The 12,712-nt window shown below is 46.5% G+C and overlaps 1 protein-coding gene across 1 annotated transcript in view; it reads right to left on the bottom strand.

Moving 5' to 3' along the window:
• The window catches only part of LOC119391022 (uncharacterized), a 253,828-nt gene that overhangs the window by 227,658 nt on the left and 13,458 nt on the right, over positions 1 to 12,712 (bottom strand). The window contains exon 3 of the mRNA XM_049414494.1: positions 8,777 to 8,865. The gene's annotated coding sequence lies outside the window, so the exon portion shown is untranslated. The remainder of the gene's footprint in view (positions 1 to 8,776; positions 8,866 to 12,712) is intronic.

Genomic DNA, 12,712 nt, shown 5'->3' with positions numbered 1-12,712 from the left:
GTTGCCGCTGTTGTGGTTGTTGCAGGGTTTTTTTTTCTTGTTTTTTGAAACGACGGTGACTGGGCATGTTTGGCGAGGCAAGCTAATCCAGATGGTGTAGAGCGAGATACTACTGCAAACACGCCATTACACTTTACGTATTAGATTATTAGGTTATTCACACATTTTTCTTCACCTTGAAATGCCGGGACATGTTTCTGTATTTAAAACCCATTTTGTTAACTCCAATATAAAATGTTAACAACGCTTGATCAGTTACCAAGCCTGCGTATTTCATGATCCAGTAAAAGTTAACGATATCATAACCTACAGGCTTTCGCCATGTACATTTGAAAATTCATTCTTCGCGAGTCACAAATTCTGCAACTAAGCAACACTGTCCGTCGCACCTATAGTGTCTTACAATTACCTAACCGGAAAAGTGGTAGTGGGTGCTATTCTATGATGACAATGCTTCGGCATGGTGACCGAATCGGCAACGTTCTCGGGAGCCTCAACACCTTGAAACGCCTAAACAGGATACTGACCACCTATCCTGCCGTGAATGTTGACGACTTGCACTTGGTGCTTCAATGCACCAGACAAGGGCATATTTCTAATGTGTTTATGCGATATCTGCTTAATACAATTATTTCGACGAGTGAGTCCCAGGCGAAATCCGGTGCTAGCTCCACACAAACGCGACTAAGCCTCGGGACCGCGCGCACGCCATTAAATCATGCAGAGCCTGTCTACTAAGCCGGCCGCTACGACTCCGTGCACAAGCTCTGAATAAGCGCTCTCATATCAATTATAGTACTAAAGAATGGAAGCACTCGGAACTCAACTTTTCGTTTTTACTTTTCTCAAGAGGCCTTTAATTGTCCCGGATAGGTATCGGGAAAAGCGTTCGGTTGCTCTGATCCTAGTATAGATAGCATGGGTATGGGTGATTGCATGGGTACCTGCGATTAGTGAAGCATGCATAATGGACGCATACTGAGGTGGTGTAAAGATTAGAAAAAAGGCAATGGCTTAGTATGCGTGAGGGCTTTAGGCGACGACGAAGAAGAATGAAACACGAGAAAACGCGGCGCAAGGAATGAGTGAAAGGGAAAAACAATGTTGAGATTCCACCTTAGCCAGCAATGTGCCTTGGTAGTTCCTTCTCCGTATTGCATTTCTATTCATATTGGAAACAAGCGATATTTAGAAATAGCTTATTGAATTGCAAGAAGATATAGTGGCTATCACGTGAGCACTGACTGACGATCACTTCACATTTCCATTCACCACTTGGAAGTAAAAAGTATCTCCGCAGTGCCCTATAAGAGCGAAAAGCAACGAGTGATACCACATTGTGCGCTTTAGCGCATAAAGCGCACACCAGGGGATGTATTTTAACGCGACAGCATTAACCGGCTCGGTTCGCAGGAATTCCTGTGTCGGCGTCGGAGTTGTTGGTCGTGAGCGATAAAACATCTCGTCCGTGACCAAAAAGCTGAGGAAAATGCACATAAAATAAACAGCAAAAATATTCAGTTCGAGTAAGAATCGAACGCATGCCATCTGCGTGGCAAGCAGGTGTTCTACCAAAGAGCCACGATATTGCTTGAAATAGCTTGGGAAAAAACACTATATGAATGTCATGTAGTGGAAGGAGTCTCCTTAACGCATGTAATATTGCGTGGCAGAAGCGTAGGATCTCGCCAAGCCTCAAAATATGTGAATTGCGCTACGAGTGGGTGTTTTAAAGGCCCACCCATTACAAAATGTTCAGACATATTTAATCATCAGCCGCAAAAGCATGAAGAAAGTGAGCAGCTGCGTAGGTTCGCGTGTTGCTTTACGGACGCGTAGTGGGCCCTTCACCGATTCGCGAAAGAAAGAATTATGGCGTAGCGGACAACTGCATTTGCAGTAGACTTTCTAGGATAGTTTGAAATGGCCAACGTTAAGGGCACAGTCGGTCGTTTCCTCACGGCACGGTTGAGGCATGCTCCGAAAACCGAAGCCAGTGAAGGCGATGCGCACGGGTCCCGATTACGCTATCGCGTTCTGCCCTTGAAGGCGAAGCTCAAGCGTCCTCCATTTTTTTGTACGTGTTCTGCGATAGAATTGAACAGAACGAAACGTAACGAGAGGACGACACGGAGCCGCACGGGATTGGCCGAGGCTCGTCTGGTGGTCAGACGTGGGAATAGCAACCGGAAATGGCAGTGCTGTGAAGCATTATTGCAAGGAAACACAGCACGGACGGAGGCACCGTTCCGTCCGATAGAACGGATGTATAGCGGTCTCCGTACGACTTGGACTCAATCAAAACGTTAGCGCTAGGGTCGGAGAATCGAATTAACCTGCTTTATGTTTGGCTTACTCCAATCCCACGCCAATAGTTTGCGAAATCACAACCATCCCCCCACCACCCAGTGTGGATGGATGGATGGATGGATGCTATGAGCATCCCCTTTATAACGGGGCCGTTTTTTGTCGAGCGTGGTGGTATGTGCGCCACCACACTCTACAAAAAGCACTTCTTTTGAAATTGGTCCAATGCCTTGTCAACTTCGATTAAATCGATGTTACCATAAAAAAACATTCACATCCCAGCTCCCTGCCCCTTACGGCAGAGACCCTTCTATGGCCACCAATACTAACAGTCTCTTAGTTATTTCTATTGCGAAAGTGTTCAGCTTACCATGGTTGTCCCTAAAACCCATGGTTTTGCGTAGGCTGGTTCCCAAACATACACCTGGGTGGATATCTCCACATTCAATCAGAACATGCTCCGTCGTTTCCTTAGCTTCCTCACAGCGTATACGGAATCGCGCTTTATAACTACGCGTTCTAAGGCACGTGGATGGATGCATGGATTCTATGAGCGTATCCTTCATAACAGGGCGGTGACAAGTGTGCCACCAGGCTCGAAAAAAAACTTTCCTTTTTTTTTTGTGGCCTAATGCCTCTACTTCGATAAAGTCGATCTTGCGACAGGAAAAAAAAAAAAAACGGAAATTGTCAGCCCAGTTCTCTGCCCTTTACTGCAGACTGTCATTTTTTTTCCAATATTTATTTTTTGTCCTTTCTCTCTAATTTTCTGCCACCAATACTCTAACAGTCTCTTATTTCAATCGCGGGTGTGTTCAGCTTTCCACTGTAGTCCCTAAAACCCAAGGCTTCATGTAGGCTCGTGCCCAAACGTACACCTGGGTGGATATCTCCACATTCAATAAGAACAGGCTCCGACGTTTCCTTATCTTCTCCGCAGCATGTGCATTGTTCTTTACAAAATCTCGCGTTATAAGTACGCGTTCTAAGGCAACCTGACCTCGCTTCATACAGTAAAGCGTTTGCCCTTGAATTATCTTAGAATGCTTCCCTCCTTATTTCATTTTTGCCCTTTCGGTGGTTATTCAAAGCCGGTTTTTTCTCCGTAGCTGTCGCCCAGGAAATCCTCTCCGCCTCTCTAACTTTTCGCTTAACGCTCTTTGTTGACATATTGCTTACACTACCAGCCGTATATTTACTAGTGAGCCTCCTAGTTCATTTTCTCCACTGTGTGTCCACGCTCTTCCTATACAAATAACGGACCACCTTCTCTGCCCATTTACTTACCTTCATATTCCTTAGCCTTTCTTCGAACCTTATTTTGCTCGGCGCCTCCCTCGCCTCAAAACCTGCCGATCCCATATCGCCCTTTACAGCCTCATTTGTCGTCTTCCCGTGAGCACCCAACGCGAGGCGACCCACAGTCCTTTGATTTATATCCATTCCCGATTGCACCTCTGCCCTCATGCACACCAGTGGGCCCCGGAACCATTACACCTTTCAGCAGACCTCGAAGCACCTCGTACCTATTGTATCCCTACAACTCTCTGTGCTTTATGATTGCAGCATTCCTCTTTCCTTTTGCTGCCGAGGCTCTTTTGGTGGTGTCGCAAGTTGACGACTCGTGAACTTGCGACACCACCTAGCGCCCAATCAGCACAAATTGTTAATGTCACCGCGCTCTTGAATTTCGACCCTTGAAAAACAATTCCTGCTAATATTGATCTTCAGTTATTATACTGTATTTCTCCACGCCTTGAAAACATTTCTGAATTCCCTCAGCTCGCTTATTGGCTGTTCCCTCTCGTGCTCTCGTGACGTTTCGTTCCGTTCTATCACATAACGCGTACAAAATGGCTCCTTAGAACCAATGTCGTACACACGCTGCCTTGTTATCTTTAAGGCCTCGTTAAAGCTCGCACGTTTCATTACACGTTCTGTATTTATTTGAAATTCGTAACAACGTACAGTATGATAAAATTAGCTCCTATTCCCACACAGCAATGAAAGCGTCAGTACGAAAGAACCGGCACAATACAACGTGAGGGTCTGCTGTTGAACCACACCAAACGGTGTGTAGAATGACAGTTTTCTGTACGTACCGAAGTCGCAGCCGTTCATGCCGCTGTCGTCTACTGTCTCAAGTGCATTAAAAATGGCTCGTAAAAGCGAATGCAATAGGATGGAGTGTCGGGCTGTGTGCCTGGTCCCAGTACCTGCACTCCAGCGTTCTTTCACGTATCTACTTCTAGCGCTAAAATTGTCTCGTAATAACTCCATGGTTCTATGTTTCGCGTAAACGCTGCGAGAAGATTTTATAATAGCTTTATTAAGGCGCGCTACATGGCTGAGTAAACGTCGATATGCAATATCAGTTAATGTTACAAACAAAATGTTACGTATTTTCTGTTTATACGCAAAACTCATAAGCACTTAAGAGCTGCTTCTTCATGTTACACGTACAATACAGACACGCAAATTGTACATGTTTTTCATAGCGACTATGTAGGACCCACTAAAACTGCTGCCGGTTTTATCGCACTGTTCAGGCCCCGTGTTGATATATTGGAACCGCTGCAATGATAGCTACGCTTCTAAGCACAGCGCATGCGCGACGGGGAAGGCTGATTCATGAGATTTGTCGCACCAAATAAGCCAAAGGCTATGAGGGACGCCGAGCAGTGACGGGCTCCGGACAGCTTTGACTGCCTGACGTGCTTGCTCGCCAAGCTTCTTACGCTCGCGCGTTGTGCGTTGTCGGTGGCCTGTACACTAGTTCTCATTGGTCCCGCCATAGGCGCAGCTGCGCTCTCCGGTAATTTCAAGAATGATCACTAGATGGCGCGCCACCGCTCAAGGCGGCGCATACCACCCTAGGCGCGTGCGCTAGTTAGATAGGTGACAGCTAGAGGGCCGCGCCTCTCGTTGGGCGTAGAGTCTCTGGAAAATTTGAGAGTACCGCAAATGTAGGCTGCACGCGGGCAACATTGGGCGGCGGCGGCCATTTCCCTTCCGGACCGTGCAGCGCGTTGCTAGCGTGTGTTGAGAAGTGACTGATCTTTTCGCCTCGATGCCGTGTTACGGTCGGCGTAACTTCAATATGTGTGTGTGTGTGTTTGTTCAAAAGGATATCAGAAGTGATTTCGAGTCATCGACAGTCATGAATCGACTGCGCGGTAAGCGGTGTAGCTAATGGAACGTGCGGCGAATGTTGCCATGTGCTCGCGAACTCTCATCGTGGCTTCATCGGTCTCTTTTGGTTTCACGGCCGGGTGTGTTCGCAAGGTCCGGAGCTGTATAGTTGCATTAGCGTAATGACTGTGCGAGATGCCATTTACTTCGACAATTGGTGAATGTTGACTGTTTGCGCTAGCTTTGCAGTCGGTGTTCAGGTTCATTTCGTAACACATTCCAGAACATTATCGAACATTCAGCATTGCGTCCTTCGACTGATCGCTGACGCATACCTTACTTGCGCACCATGCTTGCTGTTCAGCTGGGTGTTATCTGTAATAGAAGTGGTGTGTGTACGGTAAGTGGAAGTTGTGCGTGAAGTATATGTCTCGGTTCGGAACGCCAGCAGCCGAACGCACGGGCGAATCGGCGTGCGGTAGGTAAGGTGCATCTTATTTTGCCAATACATTGTCATTTCTTAACAGATAGGTAGAAAATAGGCCATCGAAAATGATTGACGTCACTACTCAGTTGTTTGATTTCCTATTTATTGTCTCCTTAATATTCCCAACGTTGCAGTGCATTTGCAAATATTTTGCTGTGTTCCGACAAAGTTTTTTTTTTCTTTTCTTTTGCGTTGCCAGCGCGTAAGCAGCTGGGGTTCGGCTTCTGCAGTGCTTTTAATTTCAACCTTTTTTTTGGTAATGCACTCTTGTTGAAACTTCCTCGGCGCAGTGCTTTATGTTATTTTGATCAGAAATAGCACATCCCGAAACCTTTTAACGCGCATGCTAATGCAATACAGTATGTATATAGATCTGGGGCTCGCATGAAATCGATTCCCTCAATGCGTGGGAGGATAAGCCGATTTTATTATTCTTTTTTTTGCTGTGACCATTTCTCACCCACTAAACAGTATTGCAAGGGTACGCTCGGCGCAATGCAGCATTACCAAGATTTAAAAAAAAAATAAAGTACGCCTAATAACATTGCCTTGTACCAACTTTATCAACAGAGTTCCACGCTTCAGTTTTGCGCAGTGGCAAATGATCATGCGACAATTGCGTTCAAGGCTTACAGTAAACAGTTATTTTAATAAGTTTCGATTTCGCTGTCGTGCGCGACACGCTTATAACTCGAAATGCATGCACAATCTGTTCAACAGATCGAGATATAAACAGCCAAGCAAATAGAAAGGTACGTAGTATGCTGAACATAGCGAACAGAAAAGGTGAAGTATCCTGTTGCATGAGAGCTTTTCCAGCAAAGTTTGTGTAGTTCACTACAGAAAGGAGTGTTCTTCGAGGGTGGCGAATTCATTTCGCGGCCAACTATGCGGACGCGTACAACGACGCTCTTTGATGTAATGTTTCCCACACGAAATGCAAAAATATACGAAATTCCCGGAGTAGCTCCAGCAACGTTCGTTTACTGGTGAGCTACTTCTCTGGCATCTGCATGACGCGTTTAAAAAAGCGACGAAGTACTTCTAGGGACCGTGGTACTTTAAATGTCCGGCCGCGCTCTGCATTCAACGCAACTGCACCCAAAGCGCTTGGAAGGGATATGGAGGCGAGAGCTCACGTGATGCGAGTAAGCCAATCGCGTCGGCGGCGGCGCGCGGAAAACAGATGCGATACTCTGAAATTTTTCTGGTGACTCCTAAAACAACTTGTCCATCGTTTTCAAGAGATCAGCTGTTACATCATCCTCATCAGCTTTTTTCACTATTTGCATTCCCTCCAATGCTTTGCTTACTCCCTTTGTCATTACTGGCTTGATGTATAATACTTCAGTACTACTGCCATTATCGTCGTGGCTGTCCAGGCTAATGTACAGATGTCTGTAGAACTCTTCAGCTACCTTAACTATCTTATCCCTATTGGGCGTGACATTGCCTTCGTTCTATCTCAGTGTATATATCTGGTTTTCTGCCTGTGCCCATTTTTCTCTTCACCGCTTTTCGGCTTCGTCCGCTCTTCAGAGCATGTTCAATTCTATCCGTATTATGCCTTTTTGTGTCGGACACTTTACGCCTGTTGATTAGCTTTGAAGGCTCTACGAGTTCTATTCTGTCAGGCTAGATGCTTTGATGCTTTGCTTTTTCATAATGAAGTCTATCGTGTCCTGGGAGAGCTCACCAGTGTCTTGTCTGACGACCGTGCCTCCCACTTCTGTTGCACGCTGTGTAGTCATACTGGTAAGGTTATCCTTCATTCCGTGAGTGTTCAGGCCAGCTTCCTGGGTTACAACCGTCTATGGGTTCTGTAGCCAGATCCTGTATTCTGTACTTTCCGTTTAAGCGCAGGATCATTCAATAGTATCACGCAGTTAGCCTTAGAAATGAAAGGCCGGATACACATCAGTCTTAGTGAGCGCAAGAAACGCAAAAGCCTGCGAGACGAAACCACACTTACCGCCGCGCGCCCACGCACGTGCAGATGTGTGAGCGATAGCCTAAAAAAATCTTGGAAGGAAACTAAAGGATAATGACACTTCGGGCATCCGCGCAGGGTGGCAGGCAGCACTTGGTGGGCGCAAGAAAAAGTTTGAAAACTCGCGCAATTTCCCAACATGCAGACGCGGCACCTTACATGTACGGTATCCACCATTTGGGGACATGTTTGCGGAACTCACGCAACACCCGAGTAATTGTAAATGCAATTACACGGGTGTCCTTGCATTTCACCATCATCCAGACGTGGCCGAGTAAGGCTGGGAACCGAACCCACGTCCTCGAGCTTAGCAGCGTGGTGACTTACGTGCTTAGCTACCAAGGTGGGGAATTTGAACACGGACATTAGTATCGCACTAAATCGATTCTAAAGCGGGCGATTGATCGAGGGCTCGTTTCTAATGGAACCAACAGAATGAAGCTAAGGAGGGTATACAGCACTATAATGGTATGTTTTACCTGTCGTATAGTAACTATGAAGTAAAAGGAAATGAATTATAGTGAGTGAGAAATCAGCTTGCCGCTGCCGGGGATCGACGCTACAGGCTTCGGATGACGCGTCCCATGCTCTACCAATTGAACTACAGCGGCGGTCGCTTTCCCATTCACTTTATCTATTAGGTATGTCAGTGTAATCCTCGGAGTGTTAGCCAGAGCTGTTCGCAGCCAATGCGGCGAACGATGTGCGGCACAACTCTGACAGCTTCGGCCACGTGCGTCACTAAGAATGGCAAGTGGAATATAAACCCTTGGTCAGTACAAAAAGGTTGGAAAGTGGAGGTTGGGTGAAGTGTGAAGTGTGAAGATGTTTGCAATAGAGTGTTGTAAATGAAAACCTACCTGGCCTGCTGGCACAGGGTGTTCAGGATGGCTCACGGATAGGTAGCCTGCCAGCAGGCCGGTCACCTCGTGCCACACGTACAGCAAGTCTGCGTTTTTTACAGAAAACAGCAGTTGTCAAGCGAAGGCACTGGTTGGTCAGCACTGAGATATATACCCCCCAGAGTGCATCCAAACGACAGAGCAAAACGTGTAGTGGTAGAATGCCTGCTTAGGGCTACAATGCCGTTGATTTGTTTTTACCAGCAAAGTGCCCGTGTTTTGTGAGTTGAGTAAAAAGTGTGGTTCCAATAGTCACCAGAAGATATTTTCGTTCAGAAGCACATTGCGAATTTAAAAAATGCAACAGTAGTATGTAGCTGGCTGAGGCATACTAGCGCAAGGAATAAAACGACGGACACAAGAAAGAAGATGAAAACAAGCGCTTTCATTGTGTTCGTCTTTTAATTCCTTGTGCTATTATATCTCAGCCAGTTATGTCTAATATGTCTCAGCCAACTAGCCCAACATTTAATTCTTTTATAGTAATATGTACCTCTGGGCAAATAGCCTTAAAAATTCTCGAGATTTCCTTACTAGCGAGTACTTGGCTACCAACAACCCACAACCGTCTGGCACACCAATCCGCCTTTTTCGCGATGCCACAGCGCACTCGCCCTTCCCCTAGAGGAATGTCGCGAAACGCCTCTTGATCTCGGAGGCTTTCGTTCTGGCGATACCAGTTGCACCGGCCCCTACCAAAATGGCGGAGGGCCGCACAGGAAAACGTAAATGGTGAATTCCACGAAGTTTGTTTTGGTAGTTTTCTTTAAAGTCATGCATACGTCCACCCAATAGGTTTTCCCATTTATGGACATGTCTTTTCAGCACGGCTTATTATTTCTGATTTGACACGATACGGGCAAGCTCTGGCATGTTTGCGCTTTGCATTTCGCACTAAGGAATAATAGAATAGTAAATCTATCAGGGCTTTTTCAATCTGATGGTAGACCGTACTGCGTCCAAGCCGCATAAGCAAGCATGTGAATGTTCCTCATCAGGCTTTCAACATTTCAATTAAAAACTGCGAATGATGGCCACTTGTGTTTTCTATGGCTTTATAAGGTTGTACCTAACAAAGCGCGCCCCTCGAACCATTACCCTTCTTTAGTTTACCTTATTTTAAGAAGTTAGATATGACCTCGTACTCGTAGGGTGCCGCTCTTGCAGCATAGAGAAGCGACGGTGACTGGGCATAATTGGCGAGGCCAGCTAATCTAGAAGATGACCAAGATTGTTGCTATTGTAAGCGAGTGGCTACTGGAAATACATAATTAAATTTTACGTATTAGTATACGGTTAGTTATATGTATATGCCGCTGCATCCTGAAAGGTCTGCGTATCATAACAGTTTCAATAACCCCTTTCGTCAACTCCAATATAAAATGTTCACAACGCTCGATCAGTTACCAAACCTGACCATTTTATGACGCCATAAAAGTTAACGTTATTTTATAACATAAAGGATTTCGCCACACTGGCTGTCACACACACAGGGGGCCTTAGAATTACATACAAGGAAAATTGGTGGGGGACGCTGTTGTACGACGAAAATTATTCGAAAGAATCAGCGAATAGGCACCGTTCTCGGAGAGCACCAACGCCTTGAAAGTCTTTCGTCTGTCATAGTGGTTCGCTCAAGGTGTTGAAGTTTGAGTTCCAGCCGTGTGGAGCGTCCGCGAAATTGGCGAAGCGGGTGAGAGCAAAGCGAAGAGAGTGGGAAAGCATAGGAGAGCAGAGCAAGGCATTGCTAAGAGAGGGAGAGGAGCAGCCGAGCAGGGCCGCCTCCCAGTCCTCTCGGGTTGGGAGGATTGAGCCGGCATGCCCATACCATGTGGCAGGTGTCAGCCACCTCACAGTACTGGCAGAGGCCGGATGATTCTAAATGTTTGAGCACTGCCGGGTACAGTAGCGCATTAGTGAATATTCGGAGAATTCTCTCGTCCGCCTTCTTCAAACTATTGCAGGACGCAGGAAAGCGGTGGTAGGAGTGCCAATAATGTGTTATTACATCTTTAATAAAATCTCAGGATAGTTTTCTTGTGGATCAGCACGGTCACCGGTGGGCGAGGCAGTGGTCCGGGGAATGAGCGCGCGGGCGGCAGCGTGCGCTGCCTGCCAGGCAATGAGGCAGCGCCTTGATCTCTCCCATCCCAACGCACACTCTTCCACGGGAAGTGTTTGATAAATATATCTCGTGTCAGTCGTGTCTTTCAATAAAAATGTCCTTAGTATTTGAAAGTACGAGATCAAAAGGCGCCTCGTAGATCAATTGTGTGAGATATTGGTGTTGAAAAGCATCGACACCATGGTCAAAGAAGCTAATTAGAGGCCCACGGACTCACCCGGACTCACACACAGGTCGAGCCGTGAGTATGAGTGAGTCAGTCCACCTGAGTAATATTTTGGTGAGTTTGAGTCCGAGTGAGTCTCGCTGAGAAAATTTTTAGTGAGTCTCGGTCCAGGTGAGTCCGGCTGCGGAAAATTTTGGTAAGTACGAGTCCAAAAGAGACTTAAGAGCAAAATTTTCTTGAGTGAGTCTGGGTGAGCTCCAGTTTTTCTGCCGACCTATGCTGGTGACATTGGCTATTCCGCCGCGGTGGTCTAGTGGTTGCGGCGCTCGACTGCTGTCCCGGAGGTCGCGGGATAGAATCCCGGCGGAGGCGGCTGCATTTTTGGTGGAGGCGAAAATGTTTTAGGCCCGTGTACTTTGCTTTAGGTGCATGTTAAAGAAGCCCAGGGGGTCGAAATTTCCGGAGCCCTCCACTACGGCGTCCCTCATAATCATACCGTGGTTTTGGGATGTCAAACCCCAGAAATTATTGGTGACATTGGCTAGACCATGATTAATTCAAAACACGATACATTCTATCCGTATTATGCCTTTTTATGTCGGACACTTTACGCGTGTTCATTAGCTTTGAAATCTCTACGACACTTTACGCCTGTTGATTAGCTTTGAAAGCTCTACCAGTTCCATTCTCTCAGGCTAGATGCTTTCATGCTTTGCTTTCTCATAATGACGTACATCGTCTTCTGAGAGAGCTCACCAGTGTCTTGTCTGACGACCGTACCTCCCACTTCTCTTGCACGCTGTGTAGTGATACTGGTAAGGTTATTATTCATTCCGTGAATATTCAGGCCAGCTTCCTGGGTGACAACCGTCTATGAGTTCTGCAGCCAGATCCTGTATTCTGTACTTTCCGTTTTAGTGCAGAATCATTCACTAGTATCACGCAGTTACCCTTAGAAATTAAAGACTGGATAGACATCAGTCTTAGTGAGCGCAACAAACGCAAAGAGCCTGCGACACGAAACCACATTTACCGCCGCGCGGCCACGCACGTGCAGATGTGTGAGCGATAGCCTTAAAAAATAAACAAAAGGTTAATGGCACATCGGGCATCCGGGCAGGGTGGCAGCACTTGCTGGGCACAAAAAAAGTTTGAAAACTGGCGCAATTTCGAAACATGCAGACGCGGCACCGTACATGTACGGTGCCGACCATTTGGGGACTTGTTTGCGGAACTCACCCAACACCCGAGTAATTGTAAATGCAATTACGCGGGTGTCCTTGCATTTCACCATCATCCAGACGTGCCCAAATAAGCCTGGGAACCGAACCCACGTCCTCGAGCTTAGCAGCGCGGTTACTTACGTGCTTAGCTTCCAAGGTGGGAGAATTTGAACACAGACAGCAGTATCGCACTAAATCGATTCTAAAGAGGGGGATTGATCGATGGCTCGTTTCTAATGGAACCAACAGAATGAAGCTAAGGAGGGTATAGGGGACTATAATTGTATGTTTTAACTGTCGTATAGTAATTATGAAGTAAAATGAAATGAATTAAAGCGAGTGAGAAATCAACTTGACGCAACTAGGGATCGAACCTACAG

This window comes from Rhipicephalus sanguineus, chromosome 1 (assembly GCF_013339695.2).
Source record: "Rhipicephalus sanguineus isolate Rsan-2018 chromosome 1, BIME_Rsan_1.4, whole genome shotgun sequence".
Lineage (NCBI taxonomy): Eukaryota > Metazoa > Arthropoda > Arachnida > Ixodida > Ixodidae > Rhipicephalus > Rhipicephalus sanguineus.
Note: the sequence above shows the minus strand (reverse complement) of the source record. Positions and strands in the feature narration are given on the sequence as shown.